Below are 27842 nucleotides of genomic sequence, written 5' to 3'. Positions count from 1 at the left end.
TCCACGTTCTCTTGAGCATGCTCCTTTGGTTCACTAAGTCTCTCCCATTCCCACATGCGCCCTGAGAACTCCACTCCTTCCCACCACAGCACCTCATCCCTCCTCCCACATTCTTGTGTTAATAGCCTCATCTTCAGAAAACTCCTCTCCGAGGGCCTCCTACTCCACTAAGCAGGTCTCTTTTACGGAAGAATCCCACTACTCCTATCACATTCCTCTGAACATGTCCTCCTGATCACCATTTTCATCTTCCAGGGACATGGCCAGCACCATGGAAGAGCAGAAGTAACTGCAGAAAGCTCTCTCTGTTCCTTCAAAGACGAATTCGCAAAATTATGAGGATGCATCACAGACTACCTCACAAGTTTATCAATCAATCAATCAATCAATCAATCAATCAATCAACGCATTTATAGAGCGCGCTACTCACCCGATAGGGTCTCAAGGCGCTGGGAGAAATGGGGGGGCGGGGGTGCTGCTACTGCTCGACCTTTTTAGTGAAACAATGGAACCCGAACAGTTGGCTGAGGACCATGGGTGTCAAGCTTATATGACAAAGAACAGAGGTCCTTAGCATTTGAGAGGTCAAAGAAAATAATGAAATATAGACTGTGATAGGTAGCTATATTACTCTTATGTCCAGCCGGACCAGGATTTTATTTTGTAGTTAATCACAAAAAATGAGAACAAAAGATATCTGAACATTGGTTTGTAGTAGGGCACAGTCCTGTACCGTACTTGGGAGGAAAGTACTGGGGAAGGAACACATACAACATGCAAAACTTACAGGCAAAAGCTGAGCAAATTTGGCCACTTTCAAGTCAGTGTATCAATTTTAAAAGTATTGCCAAAGTGCTAACCACAACAGAATTATACACAATGGTAAGTTGTGGAAACACTAGAAGAAGTCAACGTTTCGATCCCTTGCTCTAGTTAAACTGAGATCATCATCAGGACTGACAGTATTTACATTTGCCTGGTATTTAACAATTTAAAACCGCCCATTGTAAGAGCCGTATGTTCCAGTTGTGTCAGAAATCTGGAAACCGCCGAGCGTATGCTTGTGAGAGAGGCCAGGATGGTCTCAGATGGGTTTCTGTCCGGGCACTTCCGTGGCTTGCTGGGCGATTCAGGACCAGCCGGTTCGTTTCCTGGGTAAAGGACGCGCTCGGGGTGTTGCTTAATTCAATGGTAGAGACAGAAACGATCTGCCTCTGGTCTCCGTGGGCAATGAATCCCGATTGTGCTCTGCCAGATCGCAGCCAAGTGCTGAGGAGCACGACAGAGCTGAAAACACCAGCAAACAAACTGAAAAGAGTCTGACCAGGGAGAACATCACCACCTGCTCAACAAGGAGAGCAGCCTGAAAGAGAGGCTGATCCACTCCTGAACTTCCAGGACCCATACAGCCAAGAATGCACCTGGGCAGAAGCAGCAGAGAGGGCAGGTGGGGAGAGTAACAATACTACTACTGCAGGTGCGGAAGCGAAGAACCCCGGCATATACGATCTGGTAGGATTAGAGTGAAAGGGGAGAAAGCACTAACGGGATGGGAGGCAGGTGCACCAATTTTTGAGGCTCGCTTCGAGACCCTCCCACCAAGAAGGACGCATTGGTTAAAGCTTTGACCAGAACAGGAAGGACTCAAATCAGAGGGCCTACAGATGTATAAGGAGAGGATTCCCCCAACTTCTTTCTTGCCCCCTCCAGAAGCAAAGATTTCTAAATGGGAAGGGCAATAAAACAAAGTTGGGTCAATGAATAAAGATAAAAAGAGAGACCTGAGCTGCCGCTTGTGTGCCCGCTAGGCATACTAAAGTACAAAGAATAAGAAATACAAGTGACTAGAAAAGAATCTATAGTAGAAGGAACATTCAAAAGACACAATAACAGTGATTTACAGCACAGTCAGAGATCAGAAAAGAGACCACACAAAGAACATAATGCAGTGGTAGTACTGAAGAAAACTCAGAGCGAGCACTGGACACAAGCTATAAAAGAAATTAAATAGAACACCAGCAACCAGCAAGAGATCAGACCCCAACTGGGACTGAAATGGATTTCACAGGGTCTAAGTCTTGGTTGGCTAACATAGCTTGATTTCTAAATTTTCGAGATCAAGACACAATATTTCGAGGTTTATAAATGCAACAAGTGCTACAACTCTGGACTTTTGACACAGTAAAATATAAACTCTGGGGGAAAAAACTTGAAATACATGCTTATGTTCCCAGCCAAAGAGACTTGATAGATGGAAGGTCTCATTTTTATACCCCCAAAAAAGCACAGAACTGGATAGAAGATTGGGAGAGACAGACAAGAGGAGGATCATCCATCAAACCAAGCAAGACTCGGGGAGGGGGGGCATGGCCAACACCACAAGGAAATGGCTGCACTCTAGCTGAGCTCCTGAGGGACGAAGGACCTTTTTCGACCAAAATCCATCATAACATCGGGCAAAGCGGTGCCAAACCACTGCAACCGATGCCTGCCACCTGAAGGAACGTTCCGGGAGATCCCAACAGCAATTTGCCAGTCACGAAGTCCTGAGGCCGCATCAGAGGCCTGTGCGATGTGCTTGAGCCAGGAGCCACTGTGGTGAGCGGCTCCCAAGCAGACCGCGAGCGAAGGGGCGGAATCGGCCACGAAAAGACCTGCAGCATGTAGGAGACTTGGATTGCTAAAGTGCTACTTCGCTTTGGGCGGAGATAAGAGAGTTGCGCAGAGGAGGCCCATATCAGGAGTTGGAGAGAGCTGTGTCACCCGGTTGTGGATGGAGCCTTGTTGCATGAGGATAGGGACGCAGTACCCTGGCCCATAAAAGATCGACAAACCCTCAAGAAACTCCAAAATGGCAGAGACAGAGGCCCACCTCAGGGAGGACTATCTAAGCCAGTGTTTCCCAAACTGTGGTCCGCGGCCCCCAGGGGTCCCTGACATATTCCCAGGGGGTCCGCAGGCAACAGTTAAAATAACTGCAAAGTATAATGTTTAATTAACAGATTTCAAAGAACAATAAAAGTGTCAAGAAGATAACGTCAGGGATTAATGTCCCTGCTTGAAAGAGATGAGAGTGTTGTCCAGTGGCAGCTTTGCCTTATCTAATGTAGCACGTGCAACGATGCAGAAGAAGGGTGTGCCCAGTTCTGAGAAAGCACTAGAGACAGGCTTCATTTCTTAGCGCCGCCTAGGGCTTCTGTGGTAAACAATATGCAGTTTATTTCAACCAGAAATGTTATTTTTAATGGTGTGGTCTTGAAAATGTGCTTCTGATCAGTTGTTTTATTTTTGGGATCAACGTCTCCCCTTTGTTGCCCTGCTCCTGGTACCAAGGAGAGAGTATGTGGGGTAAGGGCCAGAGATGCCAACATGGGAGCTGGGAAAAAGGTTCAAGCCTCCGCGTCGGCTGAACATCCTGTGATTCTGGGCAAATCACTTAACCTCCCAGTGCCAACCAAAAATGAATGTGTCATTGTGTAACATAAGTGGTGCTCATGTAATGCACTCCGATACCTTTGGTCCGATGTTGCCTTTAAAAAACTGCAAAAAGTAAACTTGCATTGGGTACAAATCTGGTCTCACTTTAGGCCCTTCCACGTGACTCCGAAGGTGCTCAGAAAATTACAGTGCGGCTCACTCCCACCCTGGCACAGGCAGCTCAAAGCTGTAATCCTCACAGGCGCTATTTTGGAGTGGGGGCCAGCTGAAGTGGACAGATCTACAAAATGCACCTGCCCGATCCCGAGGAAGCAGACATACCTAATCTGATTTCGCTTCCCAGCTAGGACTTCTGTATGAAACAATTTGGAGTTAATGTCAGTTACATAAAGTTTATATTTGATGGTCCTTCATTTGTGTTTAACAAGTGTTTCTGAGCATTTGGTACATATTTGGGTCAACTTCACCCCCTCCTCTCACTGCCCCTTTCAAGCCATGTAGTGTTTCTTAGCCCTGGGGCTCCACTTGGTAAACCGGTGTCTTGGGTTCAAATTGAAGCTGTTTTGTACACGAATCCCTGACCCGAGCAGAGCGCAAGAACAGGATGTGCCCAGGGAGGCAAATCCTGTGTCTTTTCCCAGACTTGTCGCAATACTGTTCTGTGCTTTTGCTATAACTTTAAACGCAAAAAAACCTGGACACGGTGGGGGCGGCATTTTTCAATTCTCGCCTAGGGCGGCAAAACACCTAGAAACGGCCCTGGCACAGAGGGTTAATATGCCTACTGCAAAAAACGTGTACCATGCATTTATAAAAGGAAAATGCTACTTACCAGTATGCCTCTGTACTTGGCATGTAGAGCTGCAGAGTCGTACACTTAGCAATAGATCGCCACCTGGTGTTGGGCTCGGATGATTGCAGGTTGTTGTCTTCTTGGAAGAAGTCTTTGTAGTCACGAGATAGGTGACTCCTCCCTTGGACAACACTGCGCATGGTCATTGGCTCCATCCTCAGATTGTTTTTCGCCATGATGGGAAATGATGGAGTTAGTAGAAGTAAAGAGAAAAGGATGTCCATGCGTGTGCATTTAAGTAAGATGAGTACTGGAATGGATACAAGTCCTGAGGAGGCGGGAGGGCGTGTACGACTCTGCAGCTCTACATTCCAAGAACAGATGCATACTGGTAAGTAGCATTTTCCGTTCGAGGCATATGAGCTGCAGATCGTACACTTAGCATCGATTGTGCAGCAGTGTCTCCCCTAGAGGTGATCGCTTGTATCCGTTGCAGCATACTGAAATAGTGTTTTAAGGACAGCTTGGCCTACTGCAGCTTGTTGCTTTGCTTGCACATCAACACAATAGTGTTTAGTGAAGGTGTGTATTGTAGACCATGTTGCTGCTTTGCATATGTCCTCTAGTGGTAGATTTCCTAAGAAAGCCATAGAGGCTCCTAGTTTGCGATTGGAGTACGCTCTAGGAGGAACTGTTAGTGTACGTTTAGCTTTTTGATAGCATATTTGTATACACTTTACAATCCATTTGGCAATTCCTCCTTTAGAAATGGGATTGCCCTTGTGAGGGGGAGAGAAAGATACAAATAGTTGTTTTGTCTTTCTGAAGGATTTAGTCCTGTCTGTGTAGTATAACAGAGCTCTTCTAACATCTAAGGTGTGTAAAGCCCTTTCTACAACAGAGTCCAGTTTTTGAAAAAACACTGGTAACTCTACTGATTGGTTAAGGTGAAAAAGGGTAATGACTTTTGGCAGGAATTTAGGATTAGGCCTAAGAACCACTTTGTTAGGATGTATCTGAAAAAATGGCTCTTGTATTGTGAATGCTTGTATTTCACTAACTCTTCTGAGAGATGTGATGGCAACAAGGAAAGCAGTTTTCCATGTTAGGAATTGCAACTCACACTTGTGTAAAGGCTCGAAAGGGGGTTCCATAAGTCTTGTAAGGACCACGTTTAGGTTCCATACTGGAGCAGGTGGTAACCTAGGTGGGATTATTCATTTTAATCCTTCCATAAATGCTTTGATTGCAGGTACTCTAAATAGAGATAGATGTTGCCTATTCTGTAAATAGGCTGCAATTGCTGCCAGATGCAGGAGTATGGAGGAGTAAGCCAAATTGGACCTTTGTAGGTGTAGAAGGTAGCAAATAATATTTTGGACGGAAACATCCAGTGGATCAATGTGATCATTGTTACAATATATTGCAAATCTTTTCCACTTAGCGGCATAACATGCCCTGGTAGTGGGTCTTCTAGCTTCTTTAATTATATTCATATAGTCTGGTGGTAGGTTTAAGTAACCAAACTCTAAGACTTCAGGAGCCAGATCGCCAAATTCAGTTGGCTTGGGTCTGGGTGTCTTATTTCTCCATGGTTCTGTGTTAACAGGGATGCGTGAGCCGTAATTTCTGATGTGGAACCAGTGAGAGATCTAGTAGTGTGGTGAACCACGGCTGACGTGCCCATGTGGGTGCCACTAGTATTAGTCTGATGCAGCACCAACCTTCCCATTAACTTTTTTCGTTTTCTTGCAAATTCTTTCAATATAAAATACAAAGTAGTGGAGAGTGTCGTTAGCCTCCTTGGCTTAAACACTCCGCCACTTCAGGCTGCACCATATTTACAAGAATATGGTGCAAGTCTGCGTTTCCCCTGCGCTGGCACTAAACTTAACAGGGGAAGATTGTTTATGTACAGGAAATTCCCCCTTCCTGCACATAAACAATCTTGAAATGTCATTTTGTCACTTCTATGTGTGCTGCTTAATGCAGTACACATGGAAGTTACAAAATGTAAATTTTTTTAAAAAAGATTGGCAATGTGCAGGAATGGTCACCTTCCTGAACATAAACAAACCAATGCGTTTTGCAAAAACAAGGAGAAATAAAGCATTTCTCCTTATTTCGCCAAGTTCAGACCAGGTTTTCCGTGGTCTTAATTTTGGAGCTGCCTCCCATTTACGCTGCCCTTGTAAATAGGGGGCAGCGTCAAAATCGATGGGTGTTGCAGGGGAAACGCCCACCGCAACACCCACTGCGCACCCCTTTCACGCTAAGCATTGGGTGAAAGGGGGTCTTATTTACAAGGCACTGTTAAGCCATGTTCAGTGGCTTAATGCTGTCTTGTAAATAAGGCGAGGTCCCTATCACCATGATAACGTCGCAAAAAGTGTGGTTCTCATGGTGACAGGGGCTTGTAAATTTGCACCTAAAATCATTAGTAATTCGAGTATTTGTTTTGTGTGCACACGTGTGTTATTTTTGTTTCGTATTACTGTTTTAATGTTTGAAATTTAAATCCTACAAATTGCTTGGGGGTCCCTGGCTTCCAGTGGTGACTCAGTGGGGGTCCTCTGGAGTCAAAGGTTTGGGAACCACTGATGTAAGCCACAAACCAGACGCCCAAGAGAGGGGAGCAGACAGACCAGTAAGTGGAGCAGCCTGCGAGACCGGTGGCAGGGAGCAAACGCTGGGTGGCTGAACAAGGGGTGGAGTAGTGGCGGCTGGTGACATTTGAAAGTGGTAGGGCGTAAAAGTTGATAATGCGTGTTGTCGCGAGGGAAACCATGACACACTATTAAACTATTCCCCATGACACTATTACCTAATTGCTCGATATTCCAATAACCAGTTATGCAGGACTTTGCATATTCTGTGATACACTATTAGCAAGATTTCTCAGACACAGTCACCCAGTTTCTTGAGACACTTAGTTGTACTTGTAACCAGTTCAATTAGAATCTATTAGGCAGTTAATTGAGTCACCATTAAACAATTTATTGAGGCATTATTAACCAGTTTCTTGTGAATCACTATTAAGCAGTAGCATCTATTAACCAGTTTCCTGAGACACTATTAACCAGATTCACGAGGTACAAAAAACCAGCATAATGAAACATTAACCAGTTCAGTGAGACACTTTCAACTGGTTCCCTGCGACTGTATTAAACATCACCATGACAATTAAACGGAAGATCATCTCCTCCATAGTTCTTTCTATAGGTCTTGCAGTCACACGTGTTTTGCCAGCTCAGCAGTACAACCAACCTGGCAGGGATGTCATTTTTAAACTTGCATACCCATAGTGCCCCTGCAATGCAATTTATGTAATGCAGGTTTTTTCCTACGTCCACATTTTCTTTTTCTTTAGGTCTAAATCGTTTTATTGTTGAGAGACAGTGCAACGTGATACAATAAGCAGTATGGTCATACCCGGTAAGAGTAGTAAATCCCAGTGGTTGCATGGTATTCAAGACAATACTGGCAATAATAGCAGTGTCCAACCTGTCGGGGATGAAAATGCGCAGAACCTAAAAACCATTGGAACTAGAAAAATCCCGGAAAACCGTCCCCCCGCCCATAACCCAACCTCCCCTTCCCAACTCCCCTGCTTCCCCCTCCCCCCACCCAGTCCAGAGCTCCCAATCATCTCCCTACAGCTCAATCGTCCAACTGCTGAGCTTCTCATACCTCGAGTATTCAAGGGACCGTGGCAATGGGTGCCGACAGGCACAATAATCTGAGATATCTAGGACAAGTGATCTCCGTAAATTCAGTCAGTAGTAGGGTTCTAAAAGGCTGCCATAGTTCCTCAAATTGGTCCCCCTTCCCTGCTGCGGTGAGTGACAGCTTCTCCATTCCCAACACATGCCACAGTCGGTGGAGCCAGCCGGTGGTGGTAGGGACGGTTGCGGTGCACCAGTGTGTAAGAATGTTCTGCAGAGCAGACCCAAGGGCTATGGCCATTTGTCAGCCCCTACGGGAACGCAGTGGGTAAGTGAGTGCATTGGGAAGGCCCAGCAAAACATAGGCAGGGATGCGGGGTAGTTCTGTCTGGAAGTGTGCGTCTACTTCATCTAAGATGTGTGTCCAGCATGATTGGATGAGCGGGCACTCGCACAAAATGTGTACTAAAGTTCCGGTGTGCCCATAACCCCTCCAGTAATGCTTTTCTTTGGAAGGATCCATCTCGGACAGTCTCTCAGGGGTGTAGTACCAGTATAGCGATATTTTGGTGAGTGTCTCAGTGAGTCCCATGTGGTACGCCGAATGCCTCGCCCTATATGCAATGTTTCCCCCTTCCTTATGACTTAGGGATCTACCCAGTTCCCTTTCCCATCGTACTCTGCCCGGGTTGTAGATGTGCGTGGTTGGTGTCTGAATCAGTTTATAAAGGTCCGAGATGAGCTTGGCGTTGAAGGTGCGTGAGAGCAGCCAACGCTCATACGGAGTAAATTTCCTATCGGCCGATTCTTGGACCTGCGGTTGCAACGCCCAGTGACGCAACTGCAAATATCTCATACGCTCTGTTTTGGGAAGATCATATTCTTGCTTAAAAAGCTGGAAAGGAAGCACCCCTTCCGAGCTATACATTTGATACAGAAAGCGGCAACCCGCCGGTCTCCAGTGGGTAAATACCCCTCTAGCCGTTCCGGGGGTGAAGTCAGGGTTGTCCACCAGGGGTGTGATAGGAGAGGGGAATGTAGTCAAGCCATGAAGTGTGTTAGTCGCATCCCAGACCTCCAGGGGAACCAGAGTTATAGAGGAGCATAGAGGTTGGGCGGCCTATGAGCTTGAGGTAGAAACGGTATCGCCTGTAATGGGCGCCCCGCAACCGCCTGATCCTGAAAGAGACAGTGTTTGTCGGACTCCCACTTGCTCCATTCCACCAGGTAACGCAATTGCGCTGCTTGGTAGTATTTATACAGGTCAGGAATGCCCAACCCTCTCTCCTCTGGAGCCAGAACGGCGAGTGTTTTCTTCAGCCGGGGCTTCCAACCCTGCCAAATAAATTTGGCTAGATCAGATTGGGTTTGTCGTATCCAGCCTGCTGGGGGCGAAAGAGGTATAGGATTTGCGGCAAAACGGTCATCTTAACCGCTGAAATGCGGCCTAGCCAGGACAGGGGGAGATGTCTCCAACGGTCTATCTCTCCTCGGATGCGGGTGCGTAGGGCAGCGTAGTTGGCCGCGACCATTCTGGACAGGGTCGGCGCAAGCTGGATTCCGAAGTATGGAACCGTATCTGTAGCCCAGTGAACGGGCAGAAGGGTCTGCAGGTAAGTTCGTGTCGAGGGTGTAATGGACAGGTCTAATGCTATTGATATGTCCGTGTTCATTTTGAATCCGGATACTGTAGCAAACGCCTCGAGCTCGGCAACGCATGCCGGCAGCGCCGTCCTCGGGTGGTCCAAGGTCAGTAGGACATCATCCCCATAGAGGCTGATGGTATGAAGATCACCGCCGAATTTGAAGCCAAGAGCTTCCTGACACTGCCGGAGTCGATTGGCAAGGGGCTCCATATAGAGGGCGAAGAGGAGAGGTGACAGTGGACACCCTTGTCTCATCCCTCTCTCAATGGGAAACGCGGTCGAGGTGTAGCCATTGACCTTCACTACCGTGGAGGGTGCGCCGTAGCAGTTGAAGATTAGGGTACGAAATTTCTCTCCTATCCCGAACCTGGCTAGTACCATTTCCAGGTAGTGAACACGGTTGAATGCTTTCTCAGCGTCCACCGCCAATATCATGTATTCCCCGGGTATTCGGGAAGCCTTTTCAATCAAGTGAGCTACTCTCTTTGTGTGTTCAACGGTCTGCCGGTCAGGAACAAAGCCCGCTTGGTCGGGGTCCACCAAGCCTGGCAGATGGGCAGCCAGGTGCGTGGCAAGGATGCTGGTGTATAGCTTGAGGTCGACATTAAGGAGGGAAATTGGGCGATACGCCCCACATTCTGTCCTTCCCTGGCTTCGGGATGACTGAGATAGAGGCACACAGGAGATTCGGTGGGATGGCTCCTGGGTCTGCGAACGAATTAAATAGGCGGGTGAGCAACGGCACTAGGGCGGTGCAGAAGGTCTTATAAAAAGAGGAGGATTAGCCATCCGGCCCGGGTGCCTTCCCTACTTTGAGGCGTGCTATTGCAGCGATCACCTCCTCGATGTGGATGTCTCTTTCTAGCCATTCCGATTGTTTGGGTGCCAAAGATGGGAGTGTGACCGAGTCCAGGTATCGAGCCGCTGCAGTGACATTCGGGGGTGGCTTTCTTAAAGTTTAGCATAAAAGTCTCAAAATGTCTCAGCTATTTGCGCATCTTCTAATGCGATAGACCCGTCAGAGCGTGTGATTCCCTTCACTTTTTGACGTTGCTGGGCTACTCTGAGTCGGTTGGCCAATAACCGCCCACACCGGTCCCCACCGGTGTAATAGGCGTGTTTCAGCCGCAGTGCCGCATATTCTGCTCGGTCAGTATCGAGCGCCGCTAGATGACCCCACTCCACCTTAAGCTGTTTCCAGACTCTCGGGGCCCCCGTCCGCTGATACATACGTTCGAGTTCCTTCACCTTTAGAGTAAGTTCCTCTCTTTTGTCTGCCCGCATTCGGTTGTCGGCCAAGGAGATTGCAATAAACACTCCCCGAAGGACAGCTTTCAATGCGGCCCACTGGGTAGCCAACGTGGTGTCTGAGTTCGTGTTGTGTTGTAGGAAATCTTGTATGGAGTCTTGAACCTGTTTCACTACGTCTCGCCTGTGTAAGAGCGTGTCTCGGAGTTGCCACAGTCTAGGAAACGGAGACGGCGGGGTGGTAACAGTCATGGAGACCGGGGCGGGATCCGACAGGGAGATGACTCCCATATCAACCGACGAGGTGAGTGAACTCACTGGGCTCGTCACCAGAAGGTGATCTATACGCGCGTACGATTTGTGTGCCGCAGAATAGTAGGAGTATTCTCTTTCCCCAGGATGCCGCTGCCGCCACAAGTCGTGTAAATCCAGGTCCCGTAGTCTGTCAGTGCAAGCGGCCGAAAGGCTTCTAGCCTGAAAAGTGCACGGGGAAGACCGATCTATAGTTGTGTCAAACACAAACATTCAAGTCTCCGCCTATTATAATGTGTCTGTCCGGAGTCGCTGCTATTTCAGTGAGGGCGGTGTGCAGGAATTTCTCTTGACCTTCATTTGGACCATACAAGGAGCCTATTGTGAAAGTCACTCCCCCCAAGGCCACCCGGTACGCCAGGAGTCTGCCCTTTATTTCCGCTATTTTGTGGAGGACTTCCCCCCTGAAATGTCTTGCCACCAGCAGTGCAACCCCAGCAGTTTTAGAGGTCCCACAGGAGAAGTATTGTCCCGGGAACGCTCGTGTGCGGAGCCTGTGACAATCCCGAGCCAGCAGGCGCGTCTCCTGTAGGAGGCAGATATCTGCGCGTGTAGTCTCCAAAGAGGAGAGGATCGCCCCTCTTTTGACCGGGTTGTTGAGTCCTCGCACATTAAGCATCAGTACTTTAAAGGTGTTAGGCATCGTGGTGTAAGTGGTAGAGGGAAGTCAAGTCAGTCAAGTCAAGTCAAGTCAAGAGATTTATATAGCGCGCTACATACCCAGAGGGTCTCAAGGCGCTTGAAGAAGGGTGGGGAATTACTTGTCGAATATCCACGTTTTAAGTTGCTTTCTGAATGCTAGGTGGTTCTGAGTAAGGCGAAGGTGAGTGGGAAGTGAGTTCCAGGTCTTAGCTGCCAGGTAGGAGAAGGATCTACCTCCCATGGTGGTTTTGTTGATGCGAGGTACAGTGGCAAGGGCTTGGCTGGAGGATCGTAGCTGGCGGGAGGGGGTGTAGAAGGACAGTCGTGTGTTGAGGCATTCGGGTCCAATTTCGTAAAGTGCCTTGAGTGCGTGGGTCAGGAGGCGGAAAGTAATCCTCTTATTGACGGGAAGCCAGTGGAGGTTTTTCAGGTGACCTCTCTCAAAAAGCTATGGCCTCTGGCTGGCGGCTCAAAGCGAAGAATGATTGGGCTACCCTACGGACGGTAATTACGGAGCAGTGTTGAGGTATAACCAGTGTGTGTATCCAAGAACTGAGCTCTGGACTTCCCTCCCAACCCCCCCCCCCCCCCCCCCGCCAACTCCCACTTGAGTCCCTTCCTAACCCCAACTAGCAAACCCTCAAAAAACAAAATTGTCCTGGACCAGTCATAAGTCCGTGGAGGCCCATAGTGTAGGTCAGTATTGGGACACATGGCACTGGCGGGCCAACAGTCCCAAGTTTCAGGTCAGGCAATCCACAGCTCAGACCTGTGGTAGTTCAATGTGGAGGAGCATGGCAACTGTAACCCAAATGGCCCCCCGGCCCCCCCCCCATTGCGAATATAATGCATTAAATCAGCCCCCAAACCTTGATGTGTTAGTCAAGAGCTCGATGTGTCCTTGACCACCTCTTGGATAGCTGCCGCCTGTTCCTGGGCTACTGTCTCTGGGTCGGGTTTGAGGCCCTCCTTCTTGGGATGGCGGCGCCTCCGTACTTGCTGCCATCCATCGGACTGCGATGACGAGGACCCCTCGTGCAAGCGCCGCGATGACATCTCTCCGGGCGAGAATCATACTCCGCAATGTTGATGCCTAGTAAGGTGCAAGTGTCACTTGGAGATTGCATCTGATGCAGGGCTCCCTGCCATTTGAAGATAATTCGAAAGGGATGACCCCAGGAGTACGGTATTCCTTTGTCTTGGAGAAAGGACGTGACCACACGGAAGGATTTCCGCTTCTGGAGCGTGATGGCCGAGAGGTCCTGATACAGGGTGTCCCTGGAAGCCAAGAGGCTGCTGCCGGCGCGCCTCTCTCAAGATACGTTCTTTCAGGTGGAAATCCGGAAGGAAGGCCAGGATGTCCGGTGGAGGGCCAGAGGCCCTTTTCGCTAGTCGCACTCTGTGTGCACGGGCAATGCGGACTTCGAAGTCGGCTGGTTCCCCAAGAATCTCTCTGAAGAGCTCCTGCAAGTAGCATGACACGCTGTTACCCTTGGACTTCAAAGGAACACCCCGCACGCGAATGTTATTCCTCCAGGAACGGTTTTCAAGGTCCTCCGCATGTGCCTGAAGGTCCATCTGCTGTTCCCGGCGCTGGAGCACCTCTTGTCGCAAAAATTCAACCTCTTCACTGCGTGATTGGTCTGCCGTCTCCACTGCAGCCACCCTTTCACCCAGGCCGTCCACATCCCTGCGTAATTCTCGCTGTTCCCCTGCCAGATCCTGCTTCAGGGCTGTGAAGTCCTCGCGCAGGGTATTGAATAAGGATTCCAGTAATGCCTTCGTGATAGGGGCACTCCCATCCTCCTGTGGTGCAGTGGTGGGTGGGTTAACGGGCGAGGGAGGTGTGCGGGTTTTGTCCACCTTCACGGCGCTCTTAGCCAGCATGTCTGGTATCGTGCGGCCCGCTCTGCGTCCTGCGTTGGCCATTACCCCCGGACACCTAGGTATGGCAGGAAGGTCCTCCTCCAGTCGGACGGGGGAAAAGGGGGGAACGTTCTCCAGGGGCCCAGGCAAAGACGCAGTGAACACCTGGGTACAGGGGCAGCGCCAGTGAGGGTCTATCTTGGCCAGTTCCAAGTGGCGTCGGGCCGTGGGGTACAAACAGAGGAGGTTTCACTCACCACCCAGTCTGACGTCCTGTAAAGCGGTGGGGTGACCTCGGGATGGTGAGAGCCGGCAGGGCAGCTGCCCCAGGCGGCGTCGCACTCGAGAGCTTCTCCCCTCTGTGGTGCAGGCCTCTTCGGGCGACAGGACCAGGCCCTTGATGTCCACTCAGCCGGGGCAGATCCGGTAGGGACAGCCGTCCGACGATGGGGCACTCGTAATTGTTCAGAAGCTAAGAGCAGCACCAGATGGGCCAACCGGCGCAGCGCATCACGCCCAGGCGCCAAGGACGACGATCCCTCCAGTTGCCGCTAAGCAGGCCTGGAGCCGGGGACTTTATTGCCAGGCACTCTTCGTCTGCCGCCTACCATACCGCAGGCGGATCCTCAAGAGCCCCCGAGGGGCGGGCGTTTGTAGTTCGTGCTCCGGGCAGCGTCGAGGGCGCACCAGGGCGCCTCAGTGGTGATATGAGCTGGGGGGCGCCAAGCGCCGTGTCGTAAATATTTAATTTACTATCTCAATTTCTATGCAGGTAAGTACTTAATCAATAATAACTCAATCGGAAAGAAAGAAAACAGAGTCCGTGGTGTTAGAGTTCTTAGGGGTTTTATTCCTTAAAAAGGAATTATTCCGGAATAGGATATCATGTTCCTGCAACCACACAGGGTTCAGGAAGGGATAGAGCCGTGCTTTATTGACAATACATAGCTTATATACTTAATTTACATCATAGGAAGCAATGTAGTAGGCGTAACAGCTGAGAGTAGACAAGATAACAGCATCCACGTGTTACTAGTACGTAATCAGAAGGCGTGGACTAGGCGTAACTGGAGGTGTGCTCTAGAAACGTCATAGGTAGGTGTCACATGTGGGTGGCACTAAAACAGAAATGTTGCAATGTCAGCAGAAATCAGAAGCTTGGATGCGCGCGCAGCTGCATGACGTGTGATTTGGCGTGAATACTGGAGGGTGCAGGGGGCTTGACATTTGCACTGACGGAAAGAGACAGAAGTCTGGCATGTCAGATCAACTTGTGCTTCTATCGTATCTGATATCTGATGTTTAGGAACTGAGCTATCTGGGCGGAAAGGTCTCTGGGGCAGAAGCTATTCTATACTGACTGTGAGTGCGTGTATAAGCGCCTGAGTGTCTGCATGAGAAGCGTGGGGGCATGGGCCTTCCATGGGAGCATGGTAACAGAGGCTATGAATTAATTGCACGGAGACAGGCCAGCCCTTTGGCTCTGCAGCTGGGGAATGTTTACTGAAACTAGTAGGCAGGAATGTATCTTCGAGGAGCGGAACAGATAACCCGAAGGTTGTAGTCAGTCTTGGCAGGCAGCAGGCTGAGCTGAGCGTGGTGGGCCGCGCTGGGAGTAAGGCAGAGTTCACGGGTACGGGGGCAGGCTGGGCAGCCTGGCTTTCAGAGTCAGAAGGAAGGAGAAAGACTCGATGGCAGAAATTCAGGGCCTGCTTTGCCAGAGCTGAAAAACATGTAGAGTACACTACAAAAAGACGTTGGCATAGCATACTTAGGAACGGACTATCCAACCCATTCACGGTGGGTCTGAAAGAGGACATGTTAACGTTGGACGCAAATGTATTTGCGTCTTCATAGCTGACACAGGAGGGAAGTTACATGCACTTTAACTCGTACATGGAGACGGTGGGGTACACGATAGGGAACATAACTTGACCAAAAATTTATATTTCCTCATTCCCTCCTTGTTCCCTACGGACCCTTCATGATATATCGATCATCATAATTTGATCAGTTTGTTCTTGTAACATAATTTGTTCGTCTCTCTTTCGTTGTCTGTTTGAGAGAAAACTGGAATGTTCAATGCACGAGGTGGCACACAGTCCACATATCGCCGGCCCACACTGTAGGCACAGGCAGCAGCTGAATACTATGACAAGGCCAAAACCTAGGAAGGATAGGATCTTCCATCCCCAAGCGGACAACGCTGTCCAGAACCAACCGGACCAAGTCCAGGTGCCTGGAGTCTGATGTATTAAACTTGCAATTTTGTGAAGACGTGTAATAGCTTTGTATACGGATGGCGCGTTTTCTGGAATGAAAACACAGCAACTTGACCCGATGACCTTACAGGCTCCACCTCTATCTGCCAAGATGACGCCAATAACAAGACGATTCTGAAGGACAACAACCCGCATGGCAGATTGCTCCTCTGTTAGGTTACCTAAGGCGGAGGCAGTTTCATGTACTACAGCTTCAAGGGTTCTAGTTAATCTACGTATTAATTTACTGTTTTGGACGGGACCTAAAAAGAAAAAGAATCCCTTATTAAAATCGGTGTATTGTTCCCATGCCGTTTCTGTATAGTCGACAAGCGGGAGATCTCTTCGGAGTCTATTCTTTACTAGATTTGTGTTTCTGTGATAATCAGGAGGGGCTAGGAAAACAGGTGGCAGAAGGAATGCAATATAACAGGTACCATCCCAATCTGGAGGCAGACGTATGTATGCGGTATGACCACAAACAAAATAAGAATGACGGGTAGCTTTAAAGGATGATTTACCATGATCACTGAATTCGATCACAGTAGTACATTTACTATGACCTAAGTGTACTGAACCTTTCTTTCTGACACATAATTCACCAGTGACTGGTAATACTGACATAGCGGGCAGAGCTGGTGCAGCTTCGGATTAAACAGTAAGAATCATAAGGTTAATTGTGTAATTACTTAATCCATATACTTCATTTTCTAGATCAGTTCCTATTCTAATGGGGAGTCCCTCCTTATCAGGGTAACAGACGTTGAGCAGGACTAAGTTCAGGTTTCCCCAAACCCAGCTCCCGTCGAGAACAGCAATATCAGGATCTAAGGAATTAATTATTTTGAACCATGCACCACAGGAGCCGTTATGAGTGAACGGGTACGGAAAGAGGGGCAGAGCTCCCTTGTAATTCTGGTAGGGAGGGAGTCGGCCACATATCCAGCAGTTTGTAGCGTTATTAGTCTGATGGGAGTGATGTAACATACTAATGAATGTGTTGTTGCGCAGCGCAAGTCTGTAAGAAAGTTCATGTGGAGGTAACTCGCTAAAAGAATGTTCAGCAGAAACATTGTAAGCAGATTGTTCACGCTTGAAAATAGGGCAATAGATTGGAAGAAGTACACTTGCAACAATTATCAGAATACTTAGAAAAAACATTATTAGTAATGTCACTATACAGTGACTACGCAGTGATTTGCAGTATGTATGTTTCTTGAATTGTCTCTCTCTCTCTCTATCTCGGTCTAGGGGATACATGTCAGAAACTATTTAACCGATTCACCTAGGGGAGGACTTAAACAATTAAACTGTCTGACTTGCTAGATCGAAGCTTGAGTCTATACTCCTCTTGGGGAGTTTTCTCTCGTTCAGGTAATTTAAAGTCACTAGGTTTAATACAGTCTTTGGTGGGGGTGGGCGAGTCAGGGTCTGGTTTCAGTTCATTACATAATTTAATATGACTCGTGTGGACCCACCCCTTTCTGCCCTCCAACTTCACTGCGGTCCTCGTGGTAAGAAGGACGGTCTTCGGTGCTTTCCAGCGGGGCTCCAGCGGACTTTTCCTGTCAAAGTTCCTCACTAGTACCATGTCGCCAGGACGGACATCATGTGGCTTTACATCAGTGTTGTCAGGAAAGGCTGCGGCAACCTGTGAACGACATGATTGGAGTGCAGACATCAAGGAGGCAAGGTAATCTGTCAACATATTACAATCAACATCGGTAATTTTCTTAGGAATGGGCGTCCCCCACATATTCGGTGGTCTGCCAAAGACCACTTCGTACGGGGATAGTCCTGATCTCGAATGTGCAACCATTCTCATATAGAACAGTGCAACTGGCAGGGCGACTATCCAGTCGACCCCTTTCTCCTGGCATATCTTGGCAAGGCGTATCTTGAGTGTCTGGTTATGCCTCTCTACAAGGCCTGCGGCTTCGGGATGTCGGACACAGTGGAATTTCCACTGATATCCTAGCAAAAGGGAGACATGCTTCATAAGTTCGGATGAGAACGGCTGTCCGTTATCTGAGTACACGACACGAGGCAGGCCGTATCGTGGGAAGAATTCTCGAACCAGCTGCTTGGCAGTGGTCGGGGCAGTGTAATCTGAGACTGGGTAGGCTTCGGTCCAACGGGAAAGTGCACAAACAACTACGAGGACATATTTGAATCCTCGACAACGGTCCATCTGGATATAATCCATCTGGAGGACTTCAAAAGGGTGATCGGGAGGATGAAATCCACCTTGCTCTACAGGGACGCTTTTACCTGGATTGAACTGACAACAGATCATGCAAGTACGCACTTTCTGTTTTGCTGCTGCTCGTAAGTGTTTGTTGTACCAGAGATTCTGCAAACTGTCTAACATAGCTTTTTCTCCTAGATGTGCAGGACTATGTGCTGTATTTATCATAATTTGAACCATGGAGTCGGGGAGGAACCATGTAGGTTTTCCCTTTGTGACCCATCCTTGATCTGTCTGGATCCCTCCTAGTTCAGTCCATTTCTTTATTTCTTCTGAAGTGGCATGTGTCTGGATATCGATTACGTCTAGGGTGGGATCCCTGACTGACATACACTGAGTTGGTACTATTGTCTTTGTCACATCAGTAGTCTGGGTGTGAGTCAATGCTGTATGTTTCGCTGTCTGGTCTGCCAGGTCGTTACCCTGGGAAACAGAGTCTGTAACCTTAGTATGTGCTTTACACTTCATGACTGATATGCCTGAGGGCAAATGTATTGCCTCTAATAGTGCTTGAATGAGGGGACCGTGTTGGATCTTGGCACCATGAGAGGTCAAAAAACCTCTTTCTTGCCATAACATGCCGAAGTCGTGTACGACTCCGAACGCATAGCGGGAATCAGTGTATATGTTAACATTTCTGTTCTTGGCTAGAATACAAGCTCGGGTCAGAGCGATGAGCTCCGCTGCTTGAGCAGACAATGTGTCAATACGATGTGTTTCTTTGACTTCAGTTTCAGTGGTCACTGCATACGCGGCCACTAATTCTCCTGTACTTGTTCTCATGCATGAACCGTCCACATAAAGTGTCAGGTCTGGATTTGTCAGTGGAACATCTGTTAGGTCTCGTCGAGGTTTTGTTACTGTATTAATGATCTCTATGCAATCATGCGGTGTTGGATCGGTCATAATTGCAGGCAACAATGTTGCGGGGTTCAGGATGCTACAGCGTCTGATTTCTATGTGTGGCTGGAATAGTGTCAATTCATAACCTGTCAATCGTGCTATGGTCAAGTGTTGAGTCTGGGTTCTGTTTAAAAGAACCTCTACAGAATGTGGAACTTGAACTGTTAATGGATGTCCTAAAACAATTGAATCGCTCTGTCTGATTGCTAATGCTGTTGCTGCTACTGACTTTAAGCACGCAGGGAGTGCCTGGGCTACTGAATCCAATGTACTTGAAAAATAAGCGCAAGGCTTATATGAACCTGCTTGGTCTTGAGTGAGGACAGACAGTGCTGTACCCTCACGTTCTGTAACAAAAAGTGTAAAAGGTTTGCTGTAACATGGTGTCGCTAGAACTGGTGCTTGGCATAATGCTTTCTTTAATTCCTCAAAGGCCTGTGTATGTTCCTGAGTCCAAGGAGGGACAGTTGAAGTCGCTGTCTCCTGTGTTGTTAACTGAATGAGTGGTTTGGCTAGAAATGCATACTGAGGAATCCATTGTCTACAGTACGAGGTGAGGCCTATGAAGGCCCGCACTTCCTTTTGTGTCTGGGGTTGTGGCATATTTGCAATTAACTGAATGCGATCGGGAGTGAGCTGTCTCCCCACTTTGGACAGCAAGTGACCCAGGTACACAACTTGCTGAACACAGAATTGTAGCTTCAAAGGAGACACCTTGTGTCCCTTGTCGGCTAGAAAATGTAAAACTGTCAGTGATGCTTGTTCACATTCGGGCTCACTTCGTGCGGTGATCAGCAGATCATCGACGTATTGCAGTAAAGCGGTGTTAACTGGCATTGTGATACAATCAAGTTGTCTTTTCAGTGCTTGGCTATAGATGCTGGGGCTTTCTGTGAATCCTTGAGGTGCGCGTGAAAATTTGAAACTGCGTCCATTTAAACTGAATCCGAAGAGATATTGGCTCTCTGGATCAATAGGTACGCTGAAGAAGGCGTTCTTGAGGTCAATTACAGTAAAGAACGTTGCTTCTGAATCAATAGCAGTCAATAAGGATGAGATGTCGGGAACCACAGGGTACTGTGGAATAATGCATTTATTCAGTTCTCGTAGATCAATCACCAGCCGATATACTGGCGGTGCATTGGGATCAGTACGTTTAAGAATCGGAATGATGGGTGAATTACAGATATTGGAGTCGGTCTCTACGACCACTCCCTGGGTAATGAGCTCTTCAATGATTTTCAGTAAAGCCACTACAGCATCGGGTGGTAACTTGTATTGTCTGATTCTGGGTAAACCTACACCTTGTTTGAGTGTAACACGGTATGGGGTAATGTGCATACAACCTACATCAGTTGGGCCTTTTGCCCACAGGTGGTCTGGTACATTTTTCAATCTGACATCAAACTCACGTAACATATAATGACCCTTGAAATCCCGCAGAAAGAGTCTGACTCCCTCCGGGGAACAGCAGATCACGGCTCCTAGAGCCTTCAATGTTTTAATTCCTAACAGATTTTCTGGGCATGATTTTGTAAGTAACAAGTCAGTAACACGTGATAATGGACCCACAGCCAGGGGAACTGGTTCTGATACCTCATTTACAATGGGCTTTCCTGAAAAACCCAGGGAAACATTCTGTGAGCCTGAGAGGGGTGCCCCTGGAACTTCCTCATGACTGATTGTGGTGCGACTTGCCCCTGTATCAATTAAAAACTTTCTGTCTTTTCCCAATACTTGACTGTGTACATAAGGACCCTCTTGATCTACAGGAATCTCAATAAGAGGCAAGCCACCCTCCCTCTCTAGGCTGTTTCATGTATATCGTGGATAATCGGGGTAAGCAGACTGGGCATACTGGTACATCTGTTGTGAAACTTGCTGTGTTGCGGCAATGGGCTGTGGCTGTGATACCGCTACTGTCTGTGCTGTAGGTGATGAAGCATGCGTAAGCTGTGTATTCTGCATGGGCTGCATATTCTGTGAAGACTGATGCTGGTTATGGTCTTGTCTAGGCGGATGCGGTCTTTCTTTAGTTTTACCTGTTGCTATGTTATGTTTCAGAACTGGGCATTCATGTACGTAGTGACCTGGCTGCTTGCAATAATTGCATGTCCCTTTAACGGGAGCTGCGGCGTGACCGGTCTGGGTCGTACCCTTTCTGTGGCCGTCGGTTGGAACCGACTGGGCTACTAGCATTTTCATTTTCGTGTCTTTCATACGTTTCTGTTCTTGATCCTGCTCTTCTCTAATTCTGTTCTGATGATATTGTAACATTTGTAACATCTGGGATGGCGTATTGGCTTGCCATGTACTCTCGACCTTGTATACACGGTTTTTAACTGCTAACAGGGAATTTTCGACTAACTTTGATACAAAAAGATGCGGGTACGACTCGCTACTTGGTTTAAGACCACTATTAATAATGAAACATTTCTCGAATCTTGAATAGAAGTCACTAGTATCTTCGTCGGGTTTCTGTTTACATGCTGAGATTGCATCCCAGTCTTCCTTTCTAGTTGTCAATAATCTTGGCAGAACCTGTACTATCAGACCTGGTAATGCTTTAGTTTTCTCCCCAAGGCCTACCCCTGGGACCCGTTTGTTCTCTTCGTCTTCTATTTCTGTCCATACAATCTTTTTCTCTCCCACCTCCCATTCCTTTTCCTTTAGTTTCTCGTAGATGCCCGTGGGCAGCAATACCTTTAACATTTTCGTGATATCTTCATACGTATAATCCCCCATCAGTAACATGTCTTTAAGCTCCCTATGAAAACCTGCAGGGTCTTTATCATGGCACGGGACTAGTTTCTTCATTTCTAACAGTTCTAACTTAGTCAGTGGAGTGTGTACATACACTCGTTTCAAGTTATGATCGTCACCCATAACTGGGTGCACTTCTCGTAAGGGGTTCTGACTTTCAATGCCATGCCGACGTTCCATATGATACATTTTCCTTTCTGGGGGCGGGGCGGGAACATATTCGGAGCTTATAAAAGTGTCATATCTATGGCGTTGTTCTAGAATTATTTGAATTAATTTGGTACCTAAACCTCTCCATCTGTCCATGAGTAGTTCTTCTAATGTTTCGTGTAAGGGACCTGGATCAGAATGTTTATTTCTGTATTTCGTGAGAAGGTGCTGAATCATATATACACCTGCTAATTTCTGCTCGTCTGGGGAAAGGTTCAAGAATGTCTGTGCTACGGTGTCATCATTGTATATATCCGGGTTTTCAGTCCATAATATGGCTGACCGGGCTAGTTCTTGTTCATCCATAGAATTGAGTACATGGTACCCTACTCGATCTCGAAGCCTTTTATCAGTTTCCTGGAACTGATGTTCAGCAGAATTCGGGTTTGTTAAGGCAGAGAAAAGAACTCTCTTGCTTTCTGGACGGATGCCTTTCCTAAGATAAGTTCCCTTACCTACATATGCTATGGTGTCTGTAGTCTTTTCTGGTTCTTCAGGTTCTTCTTCCCCCCCGGAGGAAGCCTTTTCTTTCTCTTCTTTGTGTACGTCTATAACTGCTTTTCTTATTTTCTTGTACATACTGGCTATGCAAGTCCCCTTGTCGTGTTTTCCTTCAGATATATTTTGACCCCACCTATTGAGTGCATCTAATTCACCCTGTTCTGTCTCAGGCCTATCTCGTTCTCTTATTAGGCAATTTATAAAAAAACGTAGTATCTGTCCTTGAACGTCAACTTTCTGATGCTCTATGGCATCCTTAATACTGTCGGGGTCTTTCCCAGTCTGAATAAACTGATATATTCTATCTAGGTGCTCTTTCATTCCTGGAAACATCAGCAGGAAATCAGTAGCAGATCGTAACCGTAATGATGCCATTATCATTTTATCGTCTTTGCCGGGTACTGGATCATATCTGCAAACTGTAAGTTGTCCTCTGAATGCATCGAGACGGGGTGATTTGTACGTGTAGGGACTCTGCAAGTCCCCGAGGTGTAACCTGCGTGTTGATGGCGGGGTCCGAAAACCTCCTGTCGCACCTCCTGAGGCGGAAGCTTGGACATTATCTCTCTGTGGAGTCTGTATCTGTACTTGAATTTGTCCTTTAGTAGGGTCAGGTAAACGTGGCTTTGGTAGATTAACTTTAGGTATGGGAAGCGGTGGAGGGGATGGAACATGAGGGGTCTGTTGTGGTACTGGCGGAATATGATCTTGGGGCGGGTTACCACCCCCGTCCCTGTCCCTGTCGTTAGGCAGGGCGCGGACAGGCAGATTGGTGTAAGCGGGTGCTACATCCTCTAGATAAGAATTCAGGAATATGTCTTTAGTAGTTTTGTGAGTTACTTTAGTTGGAACCAATGGTGACGGTATATTTTTCGGTATTTCTGACATGGCCTCAGACGAACCCTCGGCCGCGAGATACATACCGTTTACGAGGTTATTTCGTGCACGGTCTATCTGTTCTGACTTTACTCGGATCCCCTCGGTAATTAATTCGTTTTCTTGGGCTTTCTCTGATTTTTTAAGTCTGTCCTCTCTACGTAGTTCCTTTTCAGCACGCTTACGTGATTCCTTACGCCAAAACTCTATGGCGTCTTTCTGAGATTGTCTGGCTTTCTTTTTCCATAATGCTTCCTCTACCTTCATGATGCACTCGGCATCCCATGTTCCAGTAACTGGCCATCTGTGTCTCTCGTCTAGATGTTTAGTATACTCGGCCCATAAATCTAGATACACTATGGCATCTATGCCATGCTTGTGGTACATAAAGTTCCCAGGAGTGTCCCTGGGGGGGATAGGAATTTCTTCCTCTAGTATCCCTTTCCTAGTTCCTATCTGCTTTAACTTGTTGAAAAACGGCATCTTGTTTACTCAGTACTGAACGCTCAATCCTTGCTACTTAATACTAGATACAGCTATTTATACAAGAACACAATAATGCACATAAAAACGGTCACACTCATACCACGACATTAATCACATGAAGAAAAACATTTAAGAACACTTATTACTACCCCCTTATATCAGATGTACTGCTAAACAGCACAGATACACTGCTGAGAACAGTGCAAGAACTTGAATCATCGGATGTACTGCTAAACAGTACAGATACACTGTCTAAAACAGTGCAGACCGGACTTGTGTACCCAAACCCGTCTAGATACGTCCCAGCAATGGTACTCACCGGGAAGCACGGAAAACAGAAGGCCTCGGAAAACTCGACTGGACTGGACTGGACCAGACTCGACTCGACTCGACACGTGGATACTTCGGAAAACTGGTGGGCCTCTTGACACCTCGGACCTTGCTTCTTTCGGCTAGGCTCTGGTCGGGATCCTCCGCACTCCTCACCGCCTCGTCTGGGTACTGATCGCAATCTTCGTCACCTCCGTGGGCCAGAGGGAGATACAGGAAATCCTGCCGGTACGCGTAGTTTCCTTCTAACTGATGGCAGGGGACAGAGCTTGCAACGCACCAACCGGCGCGTGAGGTGGGGGAGGGGTCCCTATTCGGGCGCCAAAATGTCGTAAATATTTAATTTACTATCTCAATTTCTATGCAGGTAAGTACTTAATCAATAATAACTCAATCGGAAAGAAAGAAAACAGAGTCCGTGGTGTTAGAGTTCTTAGGGGTTTTATTCCTTAAAAAGGAATTATTCCGGAATAGGATATCATGTTCCTGCAACCACACAGGGTTCAGGAAGGGATAGAGCCGTGCTTTATTGACAATACATAGCTTATATACTTAATTTACATCATAGGAAGCAATGTAGTAGGCGTAACAGCTGAGAGTAGACAAGATAACAGCATCCACGTGTTACTAGTACGTAATCAGAAGGCGTGGACTAGGCGTAACTGGAGGTGTGCTCTAGAAACGTCATAGGTAGGTGTCACATGTGGGTGGCACTAAAACAGAAATGTTGCAATGTCAGCAGAAATCAGAAGCTTGGATGCGCGCGCAGCTGCATGACGTGTGATTTGGCGTGAATACTGGAGGGTGCAGGGGGCTTGACATTTGCACTGACGGAAAGAGACAGATGTCTGGCATGTCAGATCAACTTGTGCTTCTATCGTATCTGATATCTGATGTTTAGGAACTGAGCTATCTGGGCGGAAAGGTCTCTGGGGCAGAAGCTATTCTATACTGACTGTGAGTGCGTGTATAAGCGCCTGAGTGTCTGCATGAGAAGCGTGGGGGCATGGGCCTTCCATGGGAGCATGGTAACAGAGGCTATGAATTACTTGCACGGAGACAGGCCAGCCCTTTGGCTCTGCAGCTGGGGAATGTTTACTGAAACTAGTAGGCAGGAATGTATCTTCGAGGAGCGGAACAGATAACCCGAAGGTTGTAGTCAGTCTTGGCAGGCAGCAGGCTGAGCTGAGCGTGGTGGGCCGCGCTGGGAGTAAGGCAGAGTTCACGGGTACGGGGGCAGCCTGGGCAGCCTGGCTTTCAGAGTCAGAAGGAAGGAGAAAGACTCGATGGCAGAAATTCAGGGCCTGCTTTGCCAGAGCTGAAAAACATGTAGAGTACACTACAAAAAGACGTTGGCATAGCATACTTAGGAACGGACTATCCAACCCATTCAGGGTGGGTCTGAAAGAGGACATGTTAACGTTGGACGCAAATGTATTTGCGTCTTCATAGCTGACACAGGAGGGAAGTTACATGCACTTTAACTCGTACATGGAGACGGTGGGGTACACGATAGGGAACATAACTTGACCAAAAATTTATATTTCCTCAGCTGGAGCAGGACCCCACTAGGCTCGGTCTCCAGTAGCGTGCTTATGCGTCCCCGGGTCGAGAGCAGGCTGTAGGTTGTGGGCTCTCGGGGTGGTTCGGCAGTCTCCATGAGCAAACCCCGCCCGGGCAGAGCCGCCGGCTCCTCCGGAAGCCGCTAGGTGCCTCTCGATCTTTTGTGGCCTACTGCTGCCAAACCAGACTCGGCGCCGGGGCCTCAATTATGTCGCTGACCCACCGGAAGAGCCAGCAGCCGGCGGGCAATCCTCGGGCTCCGGGACAGTCTCCCCGTCAGTGCCCAGTCATGGGTCCGAGATCCTGAGCGGGTCACAGGCAGCAGGTGTCCCGGTAATGTGGCGTGGGAGTCTCCAGTCGGCCACTCCCCCGCAGGACAAGGACTCGTAGGCGCCCCAGACCAGGCCCCACGCCGGGGCCTCCAGCAGCGGAGATCCGCTGAGGTCGCACACTGCCCCCGGGCCCGCAGATCACCCAGCTCTGACTTCACCACCGCGTCGGGAGTTCAGCAGCCCTTGGATTTCTCTAGCAGAGCAGCGTAATTCCCACAGTTTTTACTTTGATGTAGACACTCTTAGTAAGGAATTGTTTGAAAATTAGAATTTATTGGAACCATACAGCGATTAGCATGGCCCCTGCGCAAGGATGACACCAAATTCGTGAACATTTTTCGATATTTATCATTAGTTAATTATCACATTATGACTGAGCTGCATAACGGCCGTCCAATATAATTACCTCCTTCTTTTGACACGAAAAGAGGAACTATGACTTTCCTTTTAAAATATTTGTTTTTGGTATTGTGACACTTGCACAGACAAGATATAACATAAGAATATAACTAGAGTAGTTATTTCATGACGGATACTGTATGCTTTTTTTTTTAATTTAACAAATAGTTTTGGTCGACAGTGTTACCAATGTGAAATGTATTTTTATATTCCCATCTGAGTGTTTTTAGGTACTACTATTGACTGACGCAGGATATTTTCAAAGGCAGGAGGTTGGAGATGTTCTGCTGATTGTGCTGCCCTGGGGTGAATGTTTTCCATATCTAGTTTGTGCACACCTGGTGCCCTCAGGGGCACACATGTTTTTCCTCCCCATGGTTTTATATCGTCACTTTGCAGCCCCTTCTGATAATACAGGTAACAAGAGACAGCTACCGGCTGCCACGCTACAGAAAGGCGTGCAATGTGCTCTGAAGAGACATAGACAGACATGGGGTTAACACCACGAGACACAGGCATAGGATGTGCACTGCCAAAAGTGAAAAACACAGGCTGTGCACGAGGTGCAACTGAGGCTAGAGAGAGAAAAAAAGGCACAACTTGCAGCTCGAGTCTTGGCGCCGACTCTATCACTTAAGCTGATGCCTTAAAATAGCTAAGCTCTCCAATGTAGCCAGGGGGCTCATGTAATAGCAGTTAAAGTGAACATAGGTGCCAACCTGTATTCTTTTGGGCCTGTGTTGTGTCAAACAAGATCAGTCGTGTCCACAGAGAAAGGGCTCAGTCTTCATGAGTAACGTTTCCAAAAGTGAAAGCACATGAAGACACACGAGGAATGAGGACAGAATCTGGCGGCACCCCTCTTAGAACCCGCCTCCTCTCATGATGTGTTTAAAATGTTCCCACCCATTACCTCATTCTCCTTCTCAGCTTGACCCGCCCCCTGCCGTTGAAATGAATGGAGTTCTGGGAACTCCTCCCAGGGCCATTGTGTAAGCGCCCGAAATCCAACCTTATTCCTGACATTGAAAATCGGCACGCCCCCTGCCCTGATGTCACAGCTGTAGCTTGTGCCTGCAGGTCGAAGAATACCTCGCCCAGCAGGAACATGCACAGCAGGAGCAGGACATCTGAAAAGTTCATCACAGCTGCCCATAAAAAAGCAGCAAGTAGTAGTTTATTTACAGCTGCATGACTATTTTCTAAACTCTCTTTTTTCCTCTTCTCTCAGAGTGGTAGGGGCAGGGCGACGCCCATTTTGCCCATTGACACCAGCGGTCCCTGGGGTGGAGACACAAAAAGTAGACTACCTCGAGAGAAGACCCCACAGTAAAGTGCCACATCTATAATAGAAAGCCAC

General features: G+C 47.9%; 1 protein-coding gene and 1 pseudogene across 4 annotated transcripts in view; one reads left to right on the top strand and one right to left on the bottom strand.

The window, feature by feature from the left end:
* LOC147732747 (ATP-dependent RNA helicase DDX25-like) overlaps positions 1 to 27842 on the bottom strand; it is a 1983894-nt gene that overhangs the window by 13199 nt on the left and 1942853 nt on the right. The gene's annotated exons all lie outside the window — the stretch shown is intronic.
* On the top strand, positions 26335 to 26430 carry LOC147732749 (U6 spliceosomal RNA; annotated as a pseudogene).

The sequence above is a fragment of the Lissotriton vulgaris genome, chromosome 2_1 (assembly GCF_964263255.1).
Source record: "Lissotriton vulgaris chromosome 2_1, aLisVul1.2, whole genome shotgun sequence".
Classification (NCBI taxonomy): Eukaryota; Metazoa; Chordata; class Amphibia; order Caudata; family Salamandridae; genus Lissotriton; species Lissotriton vulgaris.
This window is presented reverse-complemented; position numbering and strand designations above follow the sequence as displayed.